Here is a 22,721-nt window from a genome sequence, read left to right as displayed (position 1 = left end):
ATATGGCAATATCTATCTGTAAAAAGAGATTTTCAAAGATGAAATATGTAAAAAAGCTTATTACACATCAGCATTAACAGATAAACATTTGTATTTGATTTTGATCAGGACTGCTAATTTCAAATCCCAGTTAAGCAAAATATTACTTTTTCTATGACTACAAGGCCTGTATTACAAAATGAACTCAATTACATTTTGAATTTTGTCAGTAGAAATTTATTGAAATTTAAGTATCTACACAACTTTTTCAATTTTACTATTGTCCCACAAAGCCTAACTGGTTACTATCTAGTCATGTACAGAAAACAGTTGCCGGCCTCTGTCTTAGACAGCTAGACTGCCAAAGCACTGTGATGTCCTCGCTCGTGGGATTTAAAGCTAGAAGGGACTTGGCTTAATATAAGACATTTTCAACCTTTCTGATCCTAAGATCCTTTTCCACTCTTAAAAATTATTGAGTATTCATTCCCCCCACAAAAGTTGTTTATCTGGGCTATATCTGTCAGTGATTGCAACATTAGAAATGTAAAAGTTTTAGAATTATTATGAAGTAGTTTGGACGCCTTGGTTTGCAGAAGAGGAAATAGACCCAAGATCACACAGACATTAATTAAGTGGTTGAACTTGAACAGGAAGGTCTCCCCTCTGACCTCAGATTGGACCTGTAACTCACATGGTGCTACCTCCTTCCTCCCTTGGAGATTGTACATCTTCTTATGCTTTAATCGATGGTCTTCACGGGGTGGGCCCAGTGTGGCTGATACTTGAATGGCAGGCACGTGGTGAGGTTGGTGCTCAGAACTCTGGAGTTTGTGCCCGTTGGTGCCAGGTGTTACCTCTAAGAGACTGGAGCCGGCCACTAGTGCAGTGACCAGCCAGGGAACCAAGAGAGCTGTAAATGTCAGTCAAGAGACTATGCTATACAGGGGTCTCCTGAAAGGAAGAGGAAGTCATTAGTTGAGCGCTTACTTTCTGTGTCAGGCATTGACCTGAGAGCTAAGGATGCAGAGTGTGTCAGCAGCAACTAATGACATGTGAGGGAAAACCAGATTTGTGACAAGAGAAGTGAAAGTGCATGTGAAACCAAAGAGTTCACAGTTCATACCGAAGTCTGCATTTTTATAACAGTGGCAGAAAGCGGGAGGAGATACCGGAAATCTCCCCTATAGGGGCATGGCTTGGGAGGGGGAAAATGAAGTAAAGGTAGGAAACAGGGCCGAGTAAGGGCAGTCCAAGAGCCAGTTCTTTTCCCTGGGCAGCTGCTAGACTATAAAGATGGGAGGGTCTCTTTGTGTACAAGGGTCCCAGCTGCACATGCAGTTTCCCAGTCTAGTGCAGACTGACTGCTGCCTATCTTGATTCCTAAAGGCACACAGGGAGTCCAGTTTGGGATGCAAACTACACATTATGTCAGCTGGGGCGGATAGGAGGTGGAGGACTTGGCCTTCATCCTTGACACATTCAGGGCCTCCTGCATACATGAGTCCTGTGTTTCTGGAAATCTTATCAACTTAAAAAACAAGTTATAGGGACCTGTTAACAAGTCAAATGAGATAGCTCCTTCCCTCAGGGAGGTTACATTCTAATAGGGGGGGGGGGGGGGGGGGGGGGGGGGGGGGGGGGGGGGGGGGGGGGGGGGGGTTAACATTGAGTCTCTGAACTTGGTTTTTTTTTTTTAAATCCTGATAACTGTATTTCAATACAATAGGTTTTCCTTGTATCCCTTTGTGTTTTGTTTTGTGCATTTTAAAACATTTTAGTAATAGCTAGCAATTATAGAACTTTTTAAGGTATACAGAGCACTTTATAAGCATTCTCTCATTTGATCATCATGACAGCCCGGGAGAGGCAGATGCTATTATACCCCCTTTATAGTTGAGGGGCTGGCCAAAGTGAGCCAGAACACAAAAAAGGTTAAGGACCCTTGAAATAGGGAGAGATGCTACCCTGTGCAGAGGGGTGGCCAGCCAGCGCATGTAATCATAGGGAATTTGGCTGATACGTACTTTCTAGAAGCAGTGAAAATGTTTGATTACTGGGGCCAGAATAAGAGGAGAGGGGATGTGGGTGCACTTGAGACCCCTGGTTTAACAAGTGAGCTTTCCCTGTATTTTGTCTAGGGCCTGTCTGGGACTTAGTTCATTCGTCATTCATTCACATGACAACATGCAGACAGCAAAGTGTGGAGGCTTGGAAGGATGAAAGGCTGGAGTATGTTCCTGTGTTTGGCCTGGAGCTGATTGACAGATTGAGTTAGTTGGGCTCATTGGCCCTCCCTCAGTCACGAGAGGGCTAGCAAAGCCTCAGAGTAAAAGTTCCCCAAATGAGGGGATGAACTTCTGCCACTAGAGCAGAGGCAGCAAACTCACAAGCATCTTGGGGCCAGATTAAGATGTAATTGGGGAATGTCTGCCAAAACACACGCACAATAAATGTAGGAGAATACTGATTTGTGATTTCCTAGTCACTGTGTAGCTGGCTTGGATTGTTCTGGAGGGCCTGCTGGGGTCCTGTGGGGAAATGGGGGCAAGCGGGGGCTGGTAAAAGTACACATGGTTTAGAACAGGGCTCTGGGGGTCTGCTGCCCTGTGAGCTAAAAATATTTTTAACCTTTTAAAATAGTTTTATTATATTTAAAAATATAAAAACCATTCTTTGCTCAGGGTCATATAAAAACAGGCCATAGTTTGTGGAATCCAGGTCTAAAATGTCGAAAGAATATAGAGTTGTAACTTCAGATGAGTGAAGACTTCTTAAAGGGCAGAAAATAGGTTTTTAAAATGGTCACTTTGGGAGAATTTGTCGGAAAAGAGGTAGTTCTTGAGTTGGGAGGGAACCCTGAGGTCTTGGGGAAGGAGCACCATCCAGTCCAGTGTCATCGTTGTACAGATAAAGATTTCAAAACTTGGTTCCCAGACTTCTTTTCCCCAACTCTTGTCCTCAAATCAGGAGACTTCTGCACTTCGTGCTGATAATCCCTTAGCTACCTTAACCTCTCAGTTCTTCAGCTTACTTCTCATGACCTTCATTTTACCGAGGCTGCATACGACAACGGCATTACCACAAGTGTTCCACTTCTGTATTCAAGAACTCTGAAATGCCTTTATTGGATCATAGCCCGTTGTCATCCCCTCTCCATCTGCTTTGCAGCCCCAGATCCTAATCCAGACCCTCAGGTTTCCCCCAGGCCATCACTGCTCAGAGGCTACACCCTTCCCCATATTGATCCCTTGCTAAGTCAGCTCAATGCTACACTGTTCTCTTCTCCTGAGTCCCTTAGGCCCTTATCCTGCTGGCTTTGCTGAACTGAGCCTCAGCCATGGATCCCTCCCACCCTCTACTGCCTTTGAACTTGCTCATGTGCTGCTGAACAGAGCAAAAAAGCAGGAATCCAGTCGCTGCAGATTTGTGACATACTCTGAACTGGGCCCTCACTGTGGCAGGGCAGTATAGTTATCCTTTCCTCTGTAGGTGACATACTCTCCCTCCCATCCTTCATAGCATCCCTTCCAAGCCTTTTCAAGCCTCTTCAGATCTTCAGTGGCTTCCCCTCCTCCCACCCTCTCAGCTGAGAACCTGGCCTCATATTTCACTGACAAAGTTGAGATCATTCAATGAGAGATCCCTCTTTTTACCACCTTTCCCGAACTCGCGTGAACAGGTGGCCCTTTCTTCTTGCCGAGGCAAGCCTGTCTACCTGCACAAGTGATCCCCTTCTGTGCCATCTTCTCCCGCAGATTGCCCCCACTGTCATCCCTCTTTCTTACTGATCTTCCATCTTTCCCTGCCCGCTGGCTGCCTCCCTACTGCCCACAAACCTGCCCACATCTCTCTGCCCCTCAGAAAGCCATCAGCTCATCCATCCAACGCTAATGGCTGTCTTACTAGATCCTCACCCTCTCCTGGCTAAATGAGAAATCCTCCACCTCCTTTTCCCTCATTCTCTTCTTAACTCTGCAGTCCGGCTTCTGACCACCCATCCAGCTGCTGGAACTGCTCTGCCATTTTGCCGGTGACTTCGTTAGTCGCCTCATCTTAGGGCCTTTTTTCAGTCCTTATATATCTTGCCTCCTGCAGCTTTGGACGCTATCCATCACCCTCTTCTTGATGTTCTTCTGGGTGTTTCTGACACTGCTCCCTCCTGGTTCTCCTAGACTCTCTGACTTGTTTTTTTTATTCTCTTGCTGGATTTTCTTTTTATCCAGATCAAACCCATTAACCTTGGATGTCTCCAAGTACTGTCTCCTGGGCCTTCTTTGGTGATCTCATAAGCTTCCATGAATTCAGTTATTATCTTTATGTTGATGACTCTGGTCTATTTATATAGCCCTAACCTCTCTGTCCTGGCCTCCTTTCTTGCTTCTCTCCCTGCCTACTGAACTTCTGTATCTGGATGTTCTGTCTTAAATCCAGCCTGTTCAGAACTGACCTCCTCTTCCCCCAAACCTTTCCTCCCTTCCTGATTTCCCAGTTGTTCTTGAGTTGCCATTTTCTTGCCTCTGTCCCTCCCGCCCCCATCTAATCACTTGCCCATCCTGTGGTTTCTAATTCACATCTCTTGTTGTATCTCCTTTTTTACCCTGGTGCAGTCCCTTATTCCATTGAGTCTCAGGGGCTTCATTTTTTTTTTTTTTCACCTTTGATCAGGGATTTTTATCCTGAGATTTGTAAACTTTAAAAGAAAAACCTTGTAATAATTACAATTCAGTGTACTTAATTTCATGTGTAGTTCTGTGTATTCGATTTTCTGCATTTAAAAGCATTATTTCGAGACCTATTGGCTTAGTCAGATGTGGGAGGGAAGTGGGGAAAAGAGAAGGGAGGAGGGGGGGAGAAAAACCAGAAGAGCCCCTGGGTTGCTGTTCCTTCCCACTCAATGTCTGTGGATCCAGGGGCACTGAAAGCAAGGATCTTGGAAGTGGGCCTCCTGGGACTTTGGGCAAGTCATTTGGCTTCTGAATTTGTTTTTTCCTGGGCAAAAAAGAACAGAACAATATTTTGCTCCCAAGTTGTTTTAAAATGGGGTGTGATAGCGATCCAGTGCTTTAGAAACCTTGGCACCTACGTCGGAATGTTGGCTATTGTGAGAGGGGACTGATGGGAAATCTGTTCTCTGTGCCGGGCCCTGGGCTGGGCCCTGGGGAGCCCAAGAGAAAATCCTTGCTCTTAGTATGCTGCCAGCACATAGTGAGGGCTTCCTTCAAGAAGATCTTATTCTAATGACGAAGGAAAAAGAGATGGAAGAGGCAGAGTGGCTGGGGGCGGAAGTCCTGGGATGGCCAGTGTACAGAGGAGGGACCTCACTTTCCTCGGAGCTGGGAGGAGAGCATCATCTCAGAGGGGCCGGGGCCATTCTGACTTGGTGTCCCTGGGAGATGTTTAATAGTGGATATTTCTTAATTAAGCTGAGGCAAAGCTGTGATGCAGGATGAAGTTCAAGTGTTTCCTCTGAGACTGATTTGTGACCTTGGACAGGTCATGTAATCTCAGCCCTCAGTTTTCTCATCTGTAAAATGAGGGCATGATGATCTCAGAGGTCTCTTCTGGATCTGTAACTCCTTAACGTTTGAGGGGCCTTGTGCCTGAGTGGTAGGTGCTTAATGTGGATTGAACTGGCTCCTCTCCCCTCTCACTCTCTTCTTAACTCCCTAAGCCTGGCTTCCAGCCTCTCTCCAAAATTCCTAATGTCCCCTTACCTGCTCAATTGAATGTCCTTCTCTCAGCCCCCAAACTTCTTGACCTTTCTGCAACTTTTGACACTATCAGCCAGCTTCTATTCCATGAGACTCTTCTTTCTGGCTTCTCCTCCTGTCTCACTGACCATTCTCAGTCTCCTTTGTTAAGGGGCAGGTCAGTTCCCTGAGAGCCTCCCCAGCTGTGGATCACAGCATCTGAAGGAGTTGCAGGGCAGCCTTTGCCGACACAGTTGTTGCGGACTGGGAATGAGAGAAATGGGAGGCAGAGGGAAGAGGAGGGAGGTCAGACAACACAATGGCCTCAGTCAGAGAGAGACTGACCTTTGCTGGGTTGTCCCTGCTTCTCTGGGGCTTCTGCTCCCTCTCTGACACTTCTTGGGGGTAGGCTGCTTTCTGGCACTTTGCTGAGACCCTTCCCATTGAAGCCTCAAGGGAGGATTCCCAGGCCCCAGACTTCTTTCACTGCCCTAGCCTCCCAATGAGTCACAAAGCCCTGGGAATGATTGTCCCCCTTTTTTCCTTTAAAATGGTCCATTCTCTTTTCTGCATCTCTAGTGAGAAGTGGGAGATCTGCTTTCTTCTTTGTCCTCTGAAGTCACCCTTGGTCACTGCATTTCTCAGAATTGTAAAATATTTTTTGACAGCTTACTGGATAGAGAGGGGGCCTGAAGTCAGGGAGACCCCTGGTCCCAGAGTTTAAATCTGGATACACTTAACTTGCTATATGACCTTGGGCAAGTCACTTTACCCTGTTTGCCTCAGTTTCCTGTAAAATAGGGATAATAATAGCAGGATTATGCTCCCAGGATTATGAGGAATGTCAAATGAGATCATAACTACAAATTGCTTAGCACAGTGCCTGGCACGTTGTGATTGATAAATGCTTATTCCTTCTCTTCCCTCCCTCCCCCCTATCGGATAGCATATGAGTGTGTATTGCACACTAAGAGCAGCATAGTAAAGAATGAGATGCAGTTCTTCTCAGCTCTTTCAGGGAGGGGTGTGTTTTCCTTTGGCCTTTTGGTCGTCATATAAACTGTTGGGGCTCTGCATATTTTGCTCAACATCAAGTTACGGCATCGTTGATTTTGAGGTAGAAGGATTCTTAAAAAGTGCGTTGAGTTTAAGTCCCTTATATTATAGCTCTTTTTTTTTTTTAGACTTTTCCCCAGTTATATATAAAACAACACTTTTTTGAGGTTATACATGTACATTTATTTTTTATGTGTCTCCACAGGAAATCAAGGGAAAAACTACAAAAGAAAAAAAATTAGTGAACAGCCTGTGTTGATTTACAGTCATTCTCCATAGTTCTCTCTCTAGCTGCAGATGGCATTTTCCATCCAAAGTTTATTGGGATTGCCTTGGATCACAGAACCGCTGAAAAGAGCCAAGTCTATCATCACATAATCTTGATTTTACAATGTTTTCCCGGGTTCTGCTTGTTTTACTCAGCATCAGTTCTTGTAAATCCTTCCAGACCTTTTTAAAATCTGTCCATCATCTTTTATAGAACAATAATATTTCATTACTTTTGTATACCATAATTTATTCAGCCATTCCCCAGTTGATGGTCATTTACTCATTTTCCAATTCTTTACCTGAAAAGAGCTACTACAAACATTTTTGCACATGTGGATCCTTTTTTTATGATCTCTTTGAGACAGGCCCAGTAGAGAAACTGCTGAATCAAAGGGGGAATTCCCCCCTTTGCGCTTGTGATCCCTCATATCCATGCTCCTCCTTCGGGCCTCATTCTTCCTTTGTGAATGTAATCGGTCTTTCTACCCAGTCTCTCCCTCTACAATTTGTTTTATAGCCATTTGGACATGGTTCCAGACTGCTTTCCAGAATGGTTGGATCATTTCAGAATTCCACCAACAATGCATCAGTATCCCAGTTTTCCCACATCCCCTCCAACATTTGTCATTATCTTAACCAATCTGAGAGGTGTGTACAGCTACCTCAGAATTGTCTTCATATGCATTTCTCTAATCAATAGTGATTTAGAGCATTTTTTCATATGACTAGAAATGGCCTTAATTTCTTCATCTGAAAGTTGTCAGTTCATATCCTTTGAGATGAGGAGTCTTTTTTTTTTTTTTTAATTTTTATTTAATAGCCTTTTATTTACAGGTTATATGCATGGGTAACTTTACAGCATTAACAATTGCCAAACCTCTTGTTCCAATTTTTCACCTCTTACCCCCCCAACCCCCTCCCCCAGATGGCAGGATGACCAGTAGATGTTAAATATATTAAAATATAAATTAGATACACAATAAGTATACATGACCAAACCGTTATTTTGCTGTACAAAAAGAATCAGACTCTGAAATATTGTACAATTGGCTTGTGAAGGAAATCAAAAATGCAGGTGGGCATAAATATAGGGATTGGGAATTCAATGTAATGGTTTTTAGTCATCTCCCAGAGTTCTTTCTCTGGGCGTAGCTGGTTCAGTTCATTACTGCTCCATTGGAAATGATTTGGTTGATCTCGTTGCTGAGGATGGCCAGGTCCATCAGAACTGGTCATCATATAGTATTGTTGTTGAAGTATATAATGATCTCCTGGTCCTACTCATTTCACTCAGCATCAGTTCTCCAGGCCTTTCTGAAATCATCCTGTTGGTCATTTCTTACAGAACAATAATATTCCATAATATTCATATACCACAATTTATTCAGCCATTCTCCAACTGATGGGCATCCACTCAGTTTCCAGTTTCTAGCCACTACAAAGAGGGCTGCCACAAACATTCGTGCACATACAGGTCCCTTTCCCTTCTTTATAATCTCTTTGGGATATAATCCCAGTAGTAACACTGCTGGATCAAAGGGTATGCACAGTTTGATAACTTTTTGAGCATAATTCCAAACTACTCTCCAGAATGGTTGGATTCGTTCACAACTCCACCTACAATGTATCAATGTCCCAGTTTTCCCACATCCCCTCCAACAATCATCATTATTTTTTCCTGTCATCTTAGCCAATCTGACAGGTGTGTAGTGGTATCTTAGAGTTGTCTTAATTTGCATTTTTCTGATTAATAATGACTTGGAGCATCTTTTCATATAACTAGAAATAGTTTCAATTTCTTCATCTGAGAATTGTCTGTTCATATCCTTTGACCATTTTTCAATTGGAGAATGGCTTGATTTTTTTTTTTATTTTTTAAAATTTATTTATTTATTTTTTATTTAATAGCCTTTTATTTACAGGATATATACATGGGTAACTTTACAGCATTAACAATCGCCATACCTCTTGTTCCAATTTTTCACCTCTTACCCCCCCACCCCTTCCCCTAGATGGCAGGATGACCAGTAGATGTTAAATATATTAAAATATAAATTAGATACACAATAAGTATACCTGACCAAAATGTTATTTTGTTGTACAAAAAGAATCAGACTCTGAAATATTGTACAATTAGCTTGTGAAGGAAATCAAAAATGCAGGTGGGCATAAATATAGGGATTGGGAATTCAATGTAATGGTTTTTAGTGAATGGCTTGATTTTTTATAAATTAGAGTTAATTATCTTTATATTTTGGAAATGAGGCCTTTATCAGAACCTTTGACTATAAAAATATTTTCCCAGTTTATTGCTTCCCTTCTAATCTTGTCTGCATTAGTTTTGTTTGTACAAAAACTTTTCAGTTTGGTATAGTCGAAATTTTCTATTTTGTGATCAGTAATGATCTCTAGTTCTGCTTTGGTCATAAAGTCCTTCCCCTTCCACAGGTCTGAGAGGTAACTATCCTGTGTTCCTCTAATTTATTAATAATTTCATTCTTTATGCCTAGGTCATGAACCCATTTTGACCTCATCTTGGTGTACGGTGTTAAGTGTGGATCAATGCCTAGTTTCTGCCATATTAGTTTCCAATTTTCCCAGCAATTTTTTATCAAACAGTAAATTCTTATCCCAAAAGCTGGGATCTTTGGGTTTGTCAAAGACTAGGTTGCTATAGTTGTTGACTGTTTTGTCCCTTGAACCTAACCTATTCCACTGATCAACTAATCTATTCCTTAGCCAGTACCAAATGGTTTTGGTAACTGCTGCTCTATAATATAATTTTAGATCTGGTACAGCTAAGCCACCTTCATTTGATTTTTTTTTTTCATTAATTCCCTTGAAATTCTTGACCTTTTGTTTTCCCATATGAATTTTGTTGTTATTTTTTCTAGGTCATTAAAATAGTTTTTTGGGAGTCTGATTGGTATAGAGCTAAATGAATAGATTAGTTTAGGTAATATTGTCATCTTTATTATATTTGCTGGGGTGATAGTGTTACAGGCTTTCCCACTGCACTGGGTAGACCTGGCAGAGTTACATTGGGGTTCAGGGGCTCGTGGGTTCCTTCTGTACTTGTGTTGGAAGTCTCACCTTCCGAACCAGGACAGAGTAGCCAGTACTGCTGTATTTTGGCCAAGAGCCTCTCAGTAGGTATGCTGGGCTGGGCTTCCCTTCAAAGCCATGTTCCCCTCCGCCCAATTGAGACGTTTCCTGAAGTCCTTCCAAGATATCTTAAGCTGGAAAATTATTATATTCCAAATGTTTGTGGGTTCTCCAAAACCCATGTAGAGACTGGATCTGTGATTCAGGGGAAGCTGGGGAGAGCTCAGGCTGTGTCCTGTCTGCTCTGGCCATCTTGGCTCCACCCCCTCATTCTTCAGAACTGTCTTGCATCATTATGCTGCTGAGAATAGCTAAGTCATTCACAGCTGATTAACATACAGTGTCACTGTGTGCCGGGTTCTCCTGGCTCTGCTCATTTCATTTTGCATTGGTTCATGTAAATCATGCCAGGTTTTTCTGACTTCGCCCTGCTCATTCTTAGAACACATTAGAATTCCCTCACAATTATATACCGCAGCTTATTTAGCCGTTCCCCAATTGATGGGCATCCCCCAAGTTCTAATCCTTTGCCAAGAGCTGCTAAAAATATTTTTGGAAATAAAGCTCCTTTTCCTTTTTTTCTAATCACTTTGGGATACAGACCCATGTATTGCTGGGTCAGAGGTCATGCAGTTTGATAGTCCTTTGGACATAGTTCCAAGTTGCTCCTTTGGAGGTCTAAGATTTTCATTTTTTTAAATACTGCTAATAACATATGAGAAGTGAATAAGCCTTTCTTCTAGAGGCTTGGAGTAGAGTAGCTTCCTCTAATGACCTTCCGAGCTACTTTTTCAAATTTATTTTTTTTTTTTTCTCTCTTGAAATCAATACCCAGTGGGCAGCTAGGTGGTGCAGTAGATAGAGCTCCAGCCCTGAAGTCAGGAGGACCTGAGTTCAAATCTGGCCTCAGACACTTAAACACTTCCTGACTGTGTGACCTTGAGCAAGTCACTTAACCCCATTTGCCTCAGGAAAAAAAAAGAAAAGAAAAGAAAGGAAGGAAGGAAGGAAGGAAGGAAGGAAGGAAGGAAGAAATCAATACCCAAGCCTTTTATAAGTTTCTTTTAAAGTTTTCTTAGGGCTTTAAACTAGCTGAGCAGAAAGAGTTTGAAATGGTAACTGGATAAAGATATAAGGAACTTGGCTTTTCTTCATTATCTTCCCTTTCCCTCAGTCTTCTAGCTCCTGGAGTTTTCCCCTTTTTCACTGAAGCCTCCTAGAGAACCCCACTTACCTGAGTGATCTAATGGGACCTTGAGGTGCCCCGACATGGGTACTAGAAGCAAGGGGGATCTGCGCTTGTGACCCCTCCTCGTATCTGTGCTCCTCCTTCGGGCCTCATTCTTCCTTCGTGAATGTAATCGGTCTTTCTACCCAGTCTCTCCCTCTCTAAGCCTTCCTTCCCATTGCTGCTTATAACAGAGATGTGATTATATCATTTCACCACTTTCTGTGGCTTCATTGCATGTTGAGTAGACTCTAACATCTTGCCCTGACCTTCCCGGCCTTCCCTAAACTGTGGTAGGCAGCTTACTTTTCTCACTTGATCTAGAACTGTTCCCTGTTGTGTTTGTATTCTGTGTTCTGGTCCCTCTCCTTCTCTCCACCTTTGCTTTCTCTGTCTGCTCCCCCAGGGTGGAAGCCCGGAGGCTGTAACCCAGGAAGAAGATCAGGACTTTCTGGGGTCAGTCCTAGTCTTTGCCATCTTTGTGACCTAGGCCACTCACTTATTTGCCTTGTGTCTCAGTTTCCTTCCTTTGGGCAAAAAGAAGGGAGGCTCTAGAGCTAGCTTCCTCCAGTTCTTCTCACCCCAATGAATCTCTTCTGTTCCCAAAGCTACTTTTGCATATATTTCACTTGTCCTCCTGATGAGGTTCTAGTGGCAATCATAATTGTGGAAATTGATCCCCTTTTGATTGGAGGTGCAGGACCTTCGTGAAACAATTCACGAACCTGAAATATTAATGGCAAAAAGGAAGTTTTATTGGCACTGCAGAGGTCAGCTTTGCTAAGAGGCTTCCTGGTGGCAAAGCCCTATTAGGGAAATGGAGGCTGGGACTGAGAAGAGAATGTCTTCACAGCAGGCAGGGTCCTGGCAGCTATGCCAAAGAGGCAAAGTATACTACTTTGGACATTCTCCAAAGAAATGGGTGGACAGAAACCTACTTTATGAGCAGATCTTGGGCCTTTGAATCGATAATCAGACCAGGATTTGTCAATTAAATGAAAATTAGAATTTCCCGAATGAGGATGTGACTCCCCAGAAGATCAATGGGAGTTGATTTGCCCTTGAATAATGCTGCTTATTGCACCCTGGAAGGCTGGGCCTTCCCTCTAGACTCCTTGGAGTTGGGACATCCCGATCTCTCTTTTTTGCAGACCAAAGGGGACATGGTTTCTATGATTATTACAGAGTTCACTCACGTCATTTTCAGTGATTATTTTACACAGTTTTTACAGAGTTTACTCAACTCACTTAGCTAGTAGTTAGATTGTATACTTGTGTACTTCCCTCCCTTTATATGGTATGATACTTCAGGGTAGGCCCTGGGCCCTATCCAGCTTGGTATTCTGGCATTTTATACCTGCCAATTTTGCTCTTGTTAGGGGCTTTTTATGGGTTTGGGTTCAACTGAATGTAGTTCTGGATCCTAAGCCCTCAGAGGCTTTCCTGGCCAGGGTCTAAGTCTTAAGGGAAAGAGCAGAGGAAGGAAAAATAGGGAAGGCCGGGGCCATGGAATTCTGGGGCCCCAGTGGCTGCCGGCCTGAAGCCCATCCCTCTTCCTTTGAGGTTGGGAGAGTTCCTGGTTCCTGGGGCATAAACACTCTTGCCTGTAGGTGACAAGCAAGTTCCTCTCCTTGGGGACCATCTCAGGCTGCATTTAAGCTTGCTAAGACACTCCTGCCATCTGGTGGAGAAGCAAAGAAGTTCTTTGATCTTTTCTGCACACATTTATCAGACCTGGAAAAGGCATTATGTAGTGGATGTCTAGACCTTGTAAGGAAACAAGTCACAGATTGGAAATGGGCTTTTTCACAACCCTCAAGATTCCATGCTGTTCTACAAGCATTTTAGTAAGCACCTGCTGAGTGCGGGCAGTGTGTAAACAGTACCCGCAGGGCAATCTGGCCTTAAAAAATGGATTATGTATATGTGTCCCCACCTAATCCAATGCAGAATAAATACCAGGTGATTTCGGGAGGGCGGCACTGGCAGCTGGAGCGCTGACTTAGGTCTTATGTAGGAGGTGAGGATCTTTGAAAAAAGCCAGGGATTCCAAGGGGTGAGAAAGGGCCTGCATCCTAGGGCTGCCCTTGCAAAGGCTGGAATGAGCTGGGGATGATGGGATGTCCTGGGTGCCACGCATTGTGCTACGTGCTGGGGACACACATATAAGCTCCAGGAGTTAGATTCCAATGGGAAAGATAACCCAAACAAGTGAGCGGAGGGGTCCTGCTCAAGGCCATGGAGGGCTCATCTAGAGAGAGACTGATGATTATCCCAGGCTCTTTCTCAAAAGGGAAAGTTCCTAGGATTTACCAACAGGGACAAGGGGCACAGGGGGAATAGGAGCCGAGTTGTGCTTCAATATTCTTCATATGTCTATTCCTACATGTGATTGGGGAACCCCATAGGTGGCTGAGCTGAATAGTACACGAAAGAGTAATGAATGAGGCTGGAAAAGGTAAGTTGAAGTTTTTTGGTAAGGGCATAAACTCTAAAAGTCCCTTGTTCTATCACAATCTCTTTATCATTCCATCTTCCATCTGCTTTGCAGTGCCAAGCACTATTCTCTTGACCCCTCAGGTTTCCCCCAGGCCATCACTGGTGCAGAGACTCTACTCTCTCCCTTCTTCAATTTGACTCCTTGGTGAATGAGTTCAACTCTATTCTGTCCTTTTCTCTGATATGGCCAGTCTTGCCCTGCCAAGCTTCAGCCGTGGATCCCTTCCACTATCTGCTACCTTTGCACCTGCTTACATGCTACTGAACTGAGCAAGAAAAAAATCATGAACCCATTCTGTCTGCATCCATTACAGATTTATGTAATTAATCTGAAGTGGGCCCTCACTGCAGCAAGGTAATCCATCATCCTTATTTCTGTACTTACTCACCCCATCCTCCACAGCAGTCCTTCCAGACCTTTTCATCCCTCCATTGGCCCCCTCTTCTTTCCACCCTCTCAGCGGAGAACCTGGCTTCATCTTTCTTGTAGCTTCTCTCATATTTCTGCTGCATTTTTTATTTTAAATAATAGCCTTTTATTTTCAAAATATATGCAAGGATAGTTTTCAACATGCACTCTTGCAAAACCTTATGTTCCAAATTTTTATTCCTCCCTTCCTCCCACTCCTCCCCTAAACAGCAATCCAATATATGTTAATATATTCTTTAAACATATTTCCACGTTTGTCATGCTGCAGAAGAAAAATCAGATGAAAAAGGGAAAAAATGAGAAAGAAAACAAAAAAGGTGAAAAGACTATGTTGTGATCCACGCTCAGTCCCCACTCTCTTTTTTCTGGGTGCAAATGGCGCTCTCCATCACAAGACCATCAGAATTGGTCTGAGTTACCTCATTGTTGAAAACAGCCACGTCCATCAGAATTTATCATCATATAATCTTGCTGTTGCCGGGTACAATGCTCTCTTGGCTCAGCTCACTTCACTCAGCTTCAGTTCCTCTAAATCTCTCCAGGCCTCTCTGAGATCATCCTGCCAATCGTTTCTTATAGGACAATAATATTCCATTGCATTCATATACCATAAGTTAGTCAGCCATTTCCCAACTGATGGATATATTTTCCCTGAAATCTAAGGGAAGAAATATTATATTCATAGGCCAGAAGACTTCTACAATCATTAATCAACAGATTGCCCAATCGGTAGTACTTCAAGGTGAGGGCGGGGGGACCTCGGGATCACATATTCCAAAGCCAGAAGGCTTTAGAATCACTGACAGATTGTTAGAACAGAAGGACCCTAAGGTCTGGGGATCTTAAAATCATTGCTGTCTCCCCTAGAAACTATATTCCATCACATTGAAGCAGTGATAAAGGTACCGGAAATAGTAAGATGGAGCAAAAATAAGAAATAGATTTGGGAAAGCATAATTGTGAAGGAATATTATAAAATCAGCATAATAGAGATTCTGTTTGTAGCATAAAGAAATTATGTCAGAGACATTCATCGCAGTTAACAGAGATTTGCTGTTTATTATGTGAATTGCATACACAACTAGGCAGAATCATAGATGAGTGAGCAGTTTGCTTTTGGGAACACAACTATTATAGCTCAGGGGAGATAAGGAGTTAGGGTAGGATCCAGGGAGTAAGAGAAGGAGCCAGGATGGAGTTAGGTAGCTCAGAAGAAGGAGAGGAAATAAGGGCAGGATCTAGGGAGTGACAAGATTGTGTATTGAGATGTTGAGACTCTCTTAAAGACAGTCTGGAAAAATTGCGTTCCCATCAAGGCTGTCTGGGAAAACTTAGGTTCCCATCATGGTTGATATAGGAATAGGATAGGCTGCTTTAGCAATTCCTGAGAATAAGCTGGTCCAGAGTTCCCATCTTTGATTATTTATGAAAATCATAATTTCCTTTCATAAGTCTGAATCTTGCATTTTAGAACCTGAGAATACCCAGTCGCCTTTGCTAGAAATATCAGTACCCAATAAGCATTTTGTTGATTTCACCTTTGAGGGTAGTTCTCCCAGTCGGGTGGGGAGGTGTAGATCAAAGAGTCACTGAAGGCTAAGAGGAGAGGAACAATGAATGACACTGTATTTGTTAAGAACTTACAGGGTGTCGGTCACTGTGCCGAGTTCCAGAAATGACAAATCAAAAACCATGGTCCCTGTCCTCAAGGGAAGGGGCCGAGAGAACACGTAAGTCACAGAATAACATGGTTTGAGGGTTAGAAGAAGCCTCATTGGTCAAGGAGTCCATGAAAGGAAGCCTCAGTGTCACCTGTTGAGGAAGGGGAAGAAGAGCCCAGCATCCTTCCCCTTTGGGGGAAGTGAATTTGTAGGGAAGTATTTCCTGACATCCAGCCTGAATTTGCCCCTTTGCAACTTCTGCTGTCACTCCCGGTTCCACCCTTTAGGGACAAACAGAACAGTCTGATTTCTCATCCATAATATGATGTGGTTGATGATGTGGGTTTTGGCACCAAGTGATGGGGTTCAAGGACCAAAATGATGTGGGGTGTAGATGCCAGGTGATGGCCGGCGCCAAAAGTTGGGGTTTGGTCACATGAGGAATTCACAATGGCCATTCTCTTTGGCAAAAGGTAGACTTATTTGGGGGAATGGACTACAGACAAAATGGAGGGATGTAATAGATACCAGATCAAGTAGAGTGGGAGAACATGGAAGGACAAGTTCCTCAGTGGAACTCAAAATTACCCAGTAGAAAGGGAGCACCCCATGAGGTTGGGACATGCCCTTAGCTGGCAGGCTAAATCCTGAAAGAGTGAAATCATGAAGGTGAAAGGGACTAACCCTGAAAGAGTGAGTTAGCCATAAGGAGGAGAAGTGGGGCTGGGAAGCATAGTGGAGTTAGGGGAGATACCACGTCATTGGGGGAAGGGGAAAGACACCTTGAGGCATCAGATACCTTGGTGTAAAGACTGATCCCAAGGAGGGCAGCAGCCAGGGGGTGGCCCTTAAGTAGATTTTATAGGGAAAATTTAACCTCAGGAACATGACTGGGATTTCTGACAGGGCATGTCAAGATGAGACTGCTCGAGATCTCTATAGAGGGGAGTCTCAGGATTTGACATTAACTTGGATTTCAGACTGAGTGACCTCCCCAGAGCATAGTAGGCCCATGGATCTAAATTGATCTCCACCAGGGCCTTCTGCCTTTCCGCCTCAGGGATCAATTCTTGAGTTTCTCTCTGTCTAAAACACTATCCAGGACCTCATCATATACATCCTTCAAATACTTAAGCCATGTTCACCCCCCTCCCCAGGCTCCTGTGTCTTCTCCTTTCCAGGCAAACATAGTTACTTCAACCAATGCAACATAGACTTCCTGGATTCTTTCTTTAGCCTGGCAGACTCCTGCCTGAGAGCCGAATCTTACTATATAAGTCGAATCGCCCTTCCTCCCAAATAGCTAGGAAGCCACTTCTTCTGCTCTCCTTCACTTTCCTTGCCAGCCTCCGCTCTGTCCTAGCACTCCTGGGAGGCTGGGCACGTATGGGCAGTATTGGTGTGATGAGGATATCCTGAGCCAGAGCAGGGGATGGGGAGAGGGGGGTTTTACTTATAGAGGGGTGGTGAACCCAAGTGCCCCCCCCCTTCCCTAATAAGGATGGCTTATAAAATCAGTTTGATGGTTTAGACATAATCAAGTCTTTCTGATGATTGGAACATTGTTCCTTCGCCTCCTTAGATGTGTAGTTAAGCAAACACAAGCCTTTGGACTTACCTAAAAGGCCTGCTTTCTTCTGCGCCTCTGCCCCCTCTAATGTGGAGATTTCCTCAGATGTCTCTTGCAGAATGAGACAGACTCTTTAGATTTGGCTGATGTAAGGATTTCATTTTCATGAATCTGCATATTTTTTCCTATTATTTATTTATTTTTAAAATAACTTTTTATTGACAGAGCCTTTTTTATTTTTAATATAGCTTTTTTATGTTTCAAATACACACAAAGATAGCTTTCAGCATTCACCTTTGCAAAGCCTTGTGTTCCAAAGCTTTCTCCTTCCCTTCAATCCCCACGCCCCTTTAGACAGCAAGCAATCCAATATGGATTAAAGATGAACAGGTCCCCCACCACCACCACCAGTCACCCCTGCCCCAGGCAATTGGGATAAGTGACTTGCCCAGGGTCATGTATCTAGGAAGTGTTGAGTGCCAAATTTGAACTCAGGTCCTCCTGACTTAAGGGCTGATGCTCTATCCACTGCACCATCTAGCTACCCCCATGAGCAGTTCTTTTAAAAATATTTCCACATTTATCATCTGCACAAAGAAAAAATCAAAAAGGGAAAAAGAAAAAAAAGGCAAGCAAAAAACAAAAGAGGTGAAAATACTATGCTGTGATCCACATTCAGTCCCCATAATTCTCTCTTTGGATGCAGATGGCTCTCTTCATCACTATTGGAATTGAGCTGAATCAGCTCATTGTTAAAAAGAGCCAAGTTCACTGATCATTGTATAGTATTGGGTACAATGATCTCCTGGTCCTGCTCATTTCCCTCAGCATCAGTTTGTATCAGTCTCCCCAGGCCTACAATCAGCTTGCTACTTGTTTCTTATAGAAAAGTAATATTCCATAACATCCACATACCAGAACTTGTTCAGCCATTCTCCAATCGATGGGCATCTGCTCATTTCCAGTTTCTTGCCACCATAAAGAGGGCTGCCTCAAACATTTGTGCACATGTGGGTCCCTTTCCTTCCTTTAAGATCTCTTTGGGATACAAGCCCAGTAGTGACACTGCTAAGTCAAAGGGCACGCACGGTTTGATAACTCTGGACATGTTCCAGATTGCTCTCCGGAATGGCTGGAGCAGTTCACAACTCCACCAGCAATGTATTAGTGTCCCAGTTCTCCCCCCAACATTTATCATTATCTTTCATGAATATGCATATTTATGAGGTTTTATTTTCATGTTTTGTTGCTCAATTGGAAAGTGGGAGTAGGGAGGAGAAAGAAGTTCAAAGACACCAAGTACTAGTACTTGTGGTCAAAGACATGGACCAGTAACCTTGTGCCCAGAACGCCAAGGAGTCTGTCAGCGCTCCTAAGTGCTCCGTGTCTTGGCTCCTGGTTTGTCCTGCTTTTCCTTGGCTTGGCCGCTATTCATACCAAGGATATGGGACTCCTCTCTTCTCTCTCCACTCTCCCTTCCTCCCAGGCCGGCCCTATGTTCCCCAGGCTTCTTTGACCCTTCCCCAGCTCCCTGTAGCTGCAGGGAAACTCCAAGTCTGACTTCTCCCTCTTCCTGCTCTCCATTCCCCCTTTACCACACTCATTTACAGGCCTTCTCTGGTGGAGAAAAGGCCTGTGTGGCCAACTGCCTCTTCCTTATCCCACCCCACAGCCCCCCGGCTTTTTGCATCAGCAAAGCACAGGGGCTAGGGAGCCCAAAGGCAGGGAACAGCCCAGAAGGAAGCCTTACTGCTCCAACCAGACGGTGTGGTAGAAAGATCCATGGGTTTGGGGTCAGGAGCTGGGGTCTAGTTCATGTGGTGTAGAGTCCTCTGTCTGTGGGGACAAATGGTCTTCCAGGCTTTGTTTGAAGAACACTGGAAAGGGGAAGCGCCTGTGAAGCAGCCCGTTTCATTTTTGGACAGGTATGTTAGAAAGGGTTTTCTACTTTCTCAGAATAAGGTTTATTTTATATTGATGTCTTCATTCTTCTCCTGCCAGTGCATGATGCCCCACTCCCCCTGCCCCCCGATCAAGAGAAAAGGAGTGACGGTATGTACAGTCGGGCAGAACAAGTTCCTGAATTGTGAGCAGCTCGCTCTCTTACTCTGTACCTGAGGCTTCCATCTCCCTCTCCCGGAACTGGCGGCCTGTTTATTCTGAAGTACTTGGGGTTGGGCCTTCGCAGTCGTGTTCAGTGTTAGTGTGTTTTTCACACTTTTAAACTAGTTTCTCATTGCTTCAAAGGGCAGAACCAGGCCAAGCCCTCTTGTTGTCACAGCCCCTTAAGGGCTTGAAGACTGATTTTGTATCTTTACCCAAATCACTGTTTCTCCAGATTAAAAAATCAATTAACAATTGGTTCTCTGCCAGCATGGACACTCCCTCATCCTGGTGGCCTCCTTCTGGCCACCAGCTTATCGGGGCCTTCCAGAAACACCCAGGGGATACTTGTCAGGGTAGGTGTTCCCCAGCACTTGGGCCCGGGGCCTCTTCTCATCTTCCTCCATACTGCTTCACTTGGTGATCTCATCTGCTCTCACAAATTCAGTTTTCATCTGTTGGCAGAGGATTCTAAAGTCCACTTGTCTGGCTCCAACCTATCTCACAAGCTCAGACTCACATCACCTCTCTAGCTGGATGTCCCACAGACTGACTCTCCTCCTTCTCTTTCTCCCTTCCTCCCTCTCTCCCTCCCTCCCTCCCTTTCTCCCTTTCTCCCTCCCTTTTTTCTTTTGGGCTGTGAGTACAGAAGACAGGTACTTGAGACAAATGTAGTGGATGTAAAAGCAGCAGGATTTGAGCCCTTGGTCAGATAAACGGGGGCAAGGAGGAGTATGGAGAAGCTTAATGATGAGGAAGACAGCTCGGTTTAGGTTTTTAGGGGCCTGTAAAGTTAAAAACTGAACTTTCACCTCTGAGGCCCCGTCTAACTCCAAATGCTAGATTTTTATGCTTCTCCCACTTCAGACTAATTATTTGAGGTTTCCTCAGATGTTCCTTGGGCGACAGTATGGCCAAAGGCCTCTCCAACCTGCTCTTTGCCTTCCCTTTCTGAAGCCAGCTTGACAGGGCCCTTCTGAGAATGCAGCTCCCAGAGCTGGAGGCAGGCTTTCAGAGCAGGTAGTAGCAGGGAGGCCCTCTTCCTCTTCCTCTTCCTCTGTCTGGGCTTACAGTGAAGATCACAGCTTTTTGGCCTGTGACAGTGCCCTGCTGAATTGTACCTCGCTGACAAACTCCTAGGCCTTTTTCCCCAGTGTGATTCCAGCAGAATGAAATCCTTTTGTCTAATGCATTTTGGAATATGATTTCCACTTGGTTCTATATTGTTTTTTCTTTCACTTATGGAACTTCACTCTGTTGATCTGACAGGCCTGCATGCACACTTTCACAATCGTCTCTCCTTAAACACTTGATTTTCTTTATTTTCATGTAATTTTTGCTGTGCTTTTCTGTTGCTCCAAACATGTTGACTTTTCTTTCTAAATTTGGTTTTATCTTCACTTAGAAATTCTCTCCCTTCTTCCACCCCACCCCATCGTGAAGGCGAGAACAACAAAATCCATCACAAAACACATTTCCACATTAGTCACGTGGAGTCAGGCGAGCAGTAAACATCAGGCACCGGCTGCGTGCCAGGAATTGTGCCAGGTGCTAGGCGAAATTGAGGCGTCACTGGGAGGGCTTCCAATAGAAGATGGGATTTTAATTGGGACTTAAGGAAGCCAGGGAGGTCAGTAGTGGGAATGCAGGAGGCAGAGCTTTCCAGCCATGGAGGGTAGCCAGAGAAAATGTCCAGAGTTGAGAGATGGAGTGATTTGTTCATAGAAAAGTGAGGAGGTCGGTGTCACTGGGCAAAAGGAGAAATAAGAGGTAAAGGAAAAGAAAGGGGTGCAATGTTACAGAGGCAAAATCACCAGGTCTTGGCAACGGATCAGAAGTGAGGAGTCCAGGATAGCACCAGAAGGAAGTGAGCCCCGGGGGACTGGAAGCTGGCAGTGCCCTCAGAACTATTAGTGAAGAGGGAGAAGGGGAGAGTTTGGGGCAGATATAGAGTGGAAGGTGTCTACTGCACATCCAGTTGGAGGTCTGGGGCAGGAGAGGTAAGCTTTGAGATGGTAATTGACTCCATAGGACCTGATGAGATCACCTACTGAAGTTGTGGGGAGCAGGAAAGTGCCCAGGACAGACCCCCCAGGAGACACTACAAGGTTTCGAGAGCAAAGCTTCCCAAATTTGGAATTGCCATCCCATATTTGGGCTTGTAAGTGAATGAGGGGTTGCGAAATTGTGATTTATCAGCAGATGTTTGATTTGTGCAGCTGTTTTATATACTTATATACCCAGGGCCTCATAAGAGTTTCTCAGGTGTCGAGAGGTCACAAGTGGAGAAGGCTGAAGAAGCCCTGACGTAGAGGAGCGATCAGCCAAGGAGACCGAGAGTCTGGGGGGCAAGGTGGGAGGAGGGCCTGCCGAGAGGCCAAGGAGAAGAGGCAACTAAGAGGGCCTTAGTAACTTTGGGGAGAACAGGGCTGGTGATGGGGAAGAGCTGGATTGTGGGAGCCTAAGAAGGGGGTGACGGGAGAGAAAGCAGATGTTCCTTGTCTGGGCAGCTTTTCAGGACATGAGATGGAGGACGAGAGTTAGTGGGATCAAGTGAGGGTTTTTTTAGGATGGGCCCAAGAGGTCTGTTGGTAGGCAGTAGGAAATTAGTCGGGAGAGAGGGAAAGGTGGAGAATAAGTCCAAGAAGGGACGACAGAGAGGGGGCAGGAGGTGGGATGGCCTGGGGATCCCCTGAACAAGGTCAAGGGTCAGCCTTGGTAAGGGGTGAGGTCACTTCATCCTATGAGACAGAGGAGGAGGAGGAAGAGGGGAGAATGGCTACAATTTTATTTGCAAATTGAGACAAGGTTTGGGCACAGGCTAGTGAATAGATAAGGGAGAGTAGAGTAGGATTGCCATGCAGCAGGGAAGGCCCTGGGGAGTCTGTGGCAGGTCCAGTCAGAACGGTTGCATTTAACAAGAAAATATAGCTCAGTCTGCACCCTGAGTCCTTTGGCTCGCTCCCTGGGGGTGGGCAGCATGTTCATGGCGAATCGTTTGGAATTGTGGTTGCCGGTTTGTGGATCAGAGTTACTCAGGCTGACCGTCCGACTCTCAATGGAGCAAGCGCTCCGAAGTCAGGAGGGCCCGAGCTCAGATACAGCCGCTTAACACTTCCTAGAACTG

At 44.6% G+C, this 22,721-nt stretch overlaps 1 protein-coding gene across 1 annotated transcript in view; it reads left to right on the top strand.

Annotated features, from left to right (window-relative positions):
* MED15 (mediator complex subunit 15) overlaps positions 1-22,721 on the top strand; it is a 69,019-nt gene that overhangs the window by 5,824 nt on the left and 40,474 nt on the right. The window lies entirely within an intron of this gene.

Source organism: Sarcophilus harrisii, chromosome 1 (assembly GCF_902635505.1).
Source record: "Sarcophilus harrisii chromosome 1, mSarHar1.11, whole genome shotgun sequence".
Taxonomy (NCBI): domain Eukaryota; kingdom Metazoa; phylum Chordata; class Mammalia; order Dasyuromorphia; family Dasyuridae; genus Sarcophilus; species Sarcophilus harrisii.
The sequence above is the reverse complement of the archived record's forward strand: the minus strand, read 5'-3'. Positions and strand labels throughout refer to the sequence as shown.